General features: G+C 33.5%; 1 pseudogene; it reads right to left on the bottom strand.

The window, feature by feature from the left end:
• Positions 1 to 911: 911 nt before the first annotated feature.
• LOC110151441 (large ribosomal subunit protein eL19-like) lies at positions 912 to 1,779 on the bottom strand (annotated as a pseudogene).
• Positions 1,780 to 6,297: the final 4,518 nt, after the last annotated feature.

Here is a 6,297-nt window from a genome sequence, read left to right as displayed (position 1 = left end):
TATATTTCAAATAAATAGATAATTAATTATAAAATAAATAATTAATTAGAATCTACTAAATAGCACAGGAATATACTCAATACTCTATAATGACCTATATGGGAAAAGAATCTAAAAAAGAGTGACTATATGTATACATATAACTGACTCACCTTGTGATACACCTGAAACACAATATTGTAATCAAATACACTACAATAATATTTTTAATTAAAAATTTCTTTAAAACTCCATGTTAAACCACATGAGCCAATGTATACTGGCAAGATCAAAGCCTCGTGTTGTCATTCCCTAATTTCTAAAGCCAAACATTTCTCATACATTAATTTGTTCTCCATTTCCATAATGATTTTTTCCTCCATGCTTATCTTCTAACAGAGGCCCCAGTAACCTTCATTAATTCTCTTCTGAATTAAACTTAGTATCCTAAACCATGGACATCCACTGACCCTCCATTTTATTGAAAAGGAGTGAAAATGTGTGCTTAAACTTTATTCCAACTTTGTTTATAAGTTACAGAGTTTCCTTGGTTTTAAGTTGCAGCTCTTCTCTGAGTTCAACACAGAGAAAGTTTCTTTTTCTATTTTGGATTTATCTCAGTAAGATGAATTATGAAATATTTCTCTCTACCATTTTCCCAGAAGTTCACGCTGATATCTAACATGTTGCTTTTCATATAAATTTTAGAATGGCTAATTGCATTTTCTCCTTTGCCTTAGAAAACATACAGGTAAAAATAAAATTAGATACAGGTAACATGGGTGTTATTGTGAAAAATTTAATTTAGCCTTAGCAAAAAAATTTTTTAAATCAAAGTTATCAATTTTTTTTTTTTTTAGGCAGACAAAGACTTGTTTTATTGAATGAGTGATCTATGTAACTGCCAAGGCCACTGTAGAATAGGATAGAACCTATTTCTTGGTCTCTTCCTCCTTGGACAGACCCTTGATGATTTCCTCTTTCTGGGCCTGGAGCCCCTCTTCAAAGTCCTTTCTGATTCCCTAACCTTAGATCTGAAAGGCCTAAGCCTGGTGGGCCTGAAGCTTCTTATAAGTGTTGTCCACCTTCAGCTCATTGATACGTTCCGTGAAAACACACTTGATTTTGAATACATTACCCTTCACTTTCAGGTAGAGACTGTGATACATATGGCAGTCATTATTCTTAGATTTGTGGTATTTTCTGAGTAGTTTGTGTGCAATTCTCATCCTTCTCATCCTCTTCATCTAGGTTGCCTTATTCAGCATTGGATACCCTTTCACATACCTACGCCCATATGCCTACCCTTTCAGCAGCCCAAGGTGTTTTTTCCAGTTTCAAGCCCAGAAATGAACAGTGACAGTGACAGGCTTCTGAATAGTCAGCCCATTCTGGATCTGCTGTTGGGAGTTGGCATTGGATATTTCGTTAGTATCAGCGGGGTCCCACCAGCACTTTTTCTTGCATTGGAGGACACTGAAGCCTGAGCATGATCATGGCTGTGGTCACAGTGGCAAAAGGAAAGCCAGCGTTATCAACACTTCACTGATATTCAGGCAACATCCTGGATTAGTTAGGATCAAGTTCGGCTGTGACAGAAAATTCAGATTAACAAAATCTTTAAAAACATGTAGCTATATTTCTTGTGAAAAGACTAGAAGTAGGCAGCTCAGTGTTGTTATGACATTTCATTGTGTGGGGGACTTGGTTCCAGTTTCCTCTTTTGTTTAGGGGCTTGGGGTTTTGCTTTTTTATTTTCTTTAGGTCTTTACCATGCTTGGTCTTCATTCCAAAGGTCATCCTGATCTCTGAAATGATTCAAGAGGTTCTTTCATCAAATTCTCCTTTTAGTCAGCATAAGGAAAAAGGAATAAGCCAAGCATACTCACCCCACACTGCCTCAGTTCCACTTTGCGGTATCTGTACACTACATTGAACAGACCACAGGCACATGACCACAGCCAGCTAAAACGTTGCCTAAGAGGTGCAGTCTTATTCTGCTGGCTATAATTGGGAGTCTATTCATTCTAGAGGAAGTACAAAATAGATTCTTGGAGACAATCACTAGTCTCTTCCATATAACCCCATTTGGCAATATCTATCTATTTAGGTACATAAATGTATAGGTAGTAACTTGAATAGGTCATCTGGAAATATCATTGTTCAAAAACCGTGGATGTTTGTCTCAGGACAATTTATACCCAAATTAGGGCTCATACTCATTTTAAATATTTCTCTTCCTCAAGTCTTTGGCATTCTCTTTGAAGTGCAATTGGTTGCATATTAGAGTTGGACAGAGTTGTAAGAAGGTCAAGAAAAGCCTCTGTATTAAAGCAGAACCAAATTATATTTCGAGAAGAATATTGCTCCTCACTACAGATGCTATCAGTCTCCTGGGAGCAAACCTGAGATTCAAACAACTATTCTGGAGTAAGTATCCAAAAGCCACAAAAATTTCCAATTGCAAATTCCATCTGTATCATTAATAATCCACTGATTATTAATGTTACTCCTCTGCATTTAACAGATAATATAAAACTGTCATACATAGCTTCATTTTAGGGTATATAACCTAAAAGTCTGCGCTGATAAAAAACATAATTCAAATTATTTCAACATAAACAATATTTATGGGAGACTTACAGTCTACTCACTCATATAGGTCATGCAAAACTTGCCACTGAGTTTTCCAGAACATCAGAGAGCTGCTCCCATGGACCAGATCCTGCATGTTGTGTAAAGACACTTTCCCCATTTTTTTTTTTTTTAGGCTGCATGATTACCCTACTTTAAGAAACTTAAACATACATGTGAAGCTCATGAAATTTACTCAAAGAATACTCCTTGAGAACATCTTTTACTATACCAAATAGTTTCTCCTCTATGAGAACTAATGAGAGAAATTTCCTTGTGGCCTTGGGACCAAGAAAGGTGAGGAGGTTTTGTGCATGGTTTTGTAAGCAATTTTCAATTATTTTTAGATAAAAAAAGTTATTATGCATTTAAGCATAAGTTTGTGAGCTGTTTGGTGATGTAGGGGCCTTGAATGTGAAACAAGTGTTAGTCACTCAGCCGTGTCTGACTTGTTTTGACCCTGTGGACTGTAGCCTGCCAGGCTTCTCTGTCCATGGAATTCTCCAGGCAAGAATACGGGATTGAGTAGCCATTCCCTTCTCCAAGGAAATTTCATCATGCAGGGATCAAACCCAGATCGCCTGTATTTCAGGCAGATTCTTTACTCTCTGAGCCTAACACTTCTAATTTTTGAATAAGATGCTGAAGCTGTTTTTATCTCTATTGCCACCCAATGGTAAAATATAGAAACTTATCTCTGTCTGTAGCTTTGCCGATTACAAAAACCTTGACATTTTCAACCAGTGTTTTGATATTGCAGATATTTTGATTCTGTTCTTAGACGCACAAGTACTGTACACAATTTTATATATTTTTCCCTGAGAAGAAACCACTCACGGTATAAACCATCATCCTAACTCTTTCATTAAATATTTTCCAATGTTTATTTTTCTGTGCTGTGTTTTGCCTTTGAAATCCTAAGTACAGATTGTTGAGTTAATCATTCTCCTCCATTATGGACCCATGCACATCATTTGGTCCAACAGTCTTTCTCTGTGAAATATTTGATTCATCTGTTTATCCCCATATCCTTCTCTTTCCCACATTCTAATATATAAATATGTTATCCTGTTAGGTATTCTTATAAACTGTATTATATTTGTTATGTACAACTTTAATTTCCACAAATGGTATTACACTGTGTTTACTTCACCTATTAATATTATTTCATTTAGCAGTCTTTTAAAAATCTTCCCATACTGCTCTGTGTTGAGTCTGTTGTTTCTACTTGCTACATAGAGCAAGTAGAACACAGTAGAGATGAACACCTATCGTGCTTCCAATACCTCACTACCATACAAACATCTCTACATATGTGTCCTCTTGGAGCTGGGTAAACATTTTCCATTACTCATAATCAGAAGTAGGATTTCAGGGTCAATATGAACGTCATTAGACAAGTTACTTACCGCAAACTCTCCAGAATTATCTCATCACCATCAGTTCATGGGAATTTCCACTTACTGGGTTGGCCAAAATGTTTTTTCAGGTTTTCCATGACATTAAAAACCCAAACAAATATTTTGGTCAACTCAATTATTTCACATCCCTGCAAACACTGGGCTGCTGCAGGTTTTTAATTTTGCAAATTAAATGGGATAAAATGAGCTCTTGTCTTAATTTGCATTTCTGTAACTATTAAAGTTCAATTGTAATTTCAACAAAAAGTATTATGTGTTCTTTATTAATATAATTTATTCAGCACTCTTTTAAAAAGTTTCCCATATTATTCTCTGTATATATGTACAAAATACATATACGCATTTTTTTTTAATTTCAAATACTTCCTTCAAGTTTTTGTCCACTAATTTTGTTGGTTATATATGTTATTAAGGAGAATGTCTTACTTTTAGAAAGCAAAATTCAACAATTTTTACTTTTAAACTAATCCTTTTTTGGGGGTGGGTGAAGAAACTTCAATATACCTTGTGGCACAGAAGAAATAATATGCAAACAGTGGCACACTTACGTCGCCCCCACTCCTTCTGGACATGCCCATTCCTACCCCCAGGAAGTGGCAAACCCAGGACCACTGCCCAGTGGGACCTAAGTTAGTTACAGGCTGTGATAGGACCTAAGCCCTTGGGAGTCAAGGCTGGGAAGGAGAGACACCAGCTCTTAGGCCCCCTCATATGTCCACTAGTTAACTAGTCATATATATAGCAAGGGAGGGACAAACCGCCATAGGCCAGTTCTCCCAAGGCTCTAGAGTTTCAAGTGTGGAAATTTAATTTAAGAAATAATTCTGCGCTAACAGTATGGCAATAATATTCTGCCATATTATATACTATTAACTTTCTAGTATTATCTTTTGCATTTAAGACTTTATTCCATTGTGAATAAAACTTCACTCTTCTATTTCAAAAATGATTTAGACCTACATAGTCATTTATTCTTCCACATGATATAAAAAAATAAGTTTATTAAGCACCTAGAAAAATTCACCTGGAATTTTAACTAGGAATTTACTGAAGTTATAGAATAATTTAAAGAAAATTGTAATTCCTTGTAATAATAACTTCTTCCATTCAACTTCTATTAATTGGAAATACTCTCATGATCTTTATAGTTTTTAGAATTTCTCTGCAGAATACTTTTATATTCTCTCTTTATCTGATTTTTAGCTATTTTATACTTTTTGATGTTATTATAAATGGTAAAGAAAAGAAGTGAAGTTGCTCACTGATTCTTTGCAACCCCATGGACTGTAGCCTACCAGGCTTCTCCGTCCATGGATGGTATCTTATTGTATTTGTTTACTACTTATATTTTTTAAAGTTTGTTTATTGTTTAATATTTATTTTGTGTCTACATTCCTTGCTAAATTTGCATGTTAGCTCTAATGATTCACTTTTTATTCCATTAGTTTTATAGGTAGAAATTTTATCATCTGAAAGAATACCAGTTCTCTGGAAATCCTTTCAGTTTATATTTGCTCATTTTTAGATAATTCTTGAGCTCATTTTATTCACAATATTTTACTTACACACAATCATATAATCTTCAAATAATACTTTTATTTTAATTTTATTAATATTGAATTATAGTTGATGTGCAATGTCATATAAGTAATAGATATACAATATAATGATTCACAATTTTAAAGGTTCAACTCCATTTATAAAATATACAAAATTTACACAATTACATTTATAAAATGTATAAACTTAATTTTATGAAATGATGGTTATATTCTTTGTGCTTACAATATATCTTTGTAGCTTATTTTTTTATTTATTTTAAATGAAGCAAAGATGAATATTTTTAATGATAAAAGGTACAATTCACAAAGAAGATAAGCATCATAAACCATTAGACATCTTAACAACAAAGAAACAAAGATACATAAAGCAAAAATCAGAAGAAACATAAAAGAAAAGAAAAAATATAATCATAGTGAGACACTAACATTTCTCTGAGAATATTTTATCAAGTGCAGAAAAGATAAGAATAGGAGCATCTTGAATGATGTCATTAATAATTTAACTATAATAGATTCATATTTAATTAACTTATATTAATCATATCCTACACAAATATATTTAAAATTTTGCATCTCATATGTTGTTATTAGATGTACATAGGACATTTAGAAAAACTGGCAAAAAGATAAGCATTACTAAATTTAAAAAAAAATTCATTTGTGTGTATGTGATTCAGTTATATGTACACACATTTGTTATT

This window comes from Odocoileus virginianus, chromosome 5, assembly GCF_023699985.2.
Source record: "Odocoileus virginianus isolate 20LAN1187 ecotype Illinois chromosome 5, Ovbor_1.2, whole genome shotgun sequence".
Lineage (NCBI taxonomy): Eukaryota > Metazoa > Chordata > Mammalia > Artiodactyla > Cervidae > Odocoileus > Odocoileus virginianus.
This window is presented reverse-complemented; position numbering and strand designations above follow the sequence as displayed.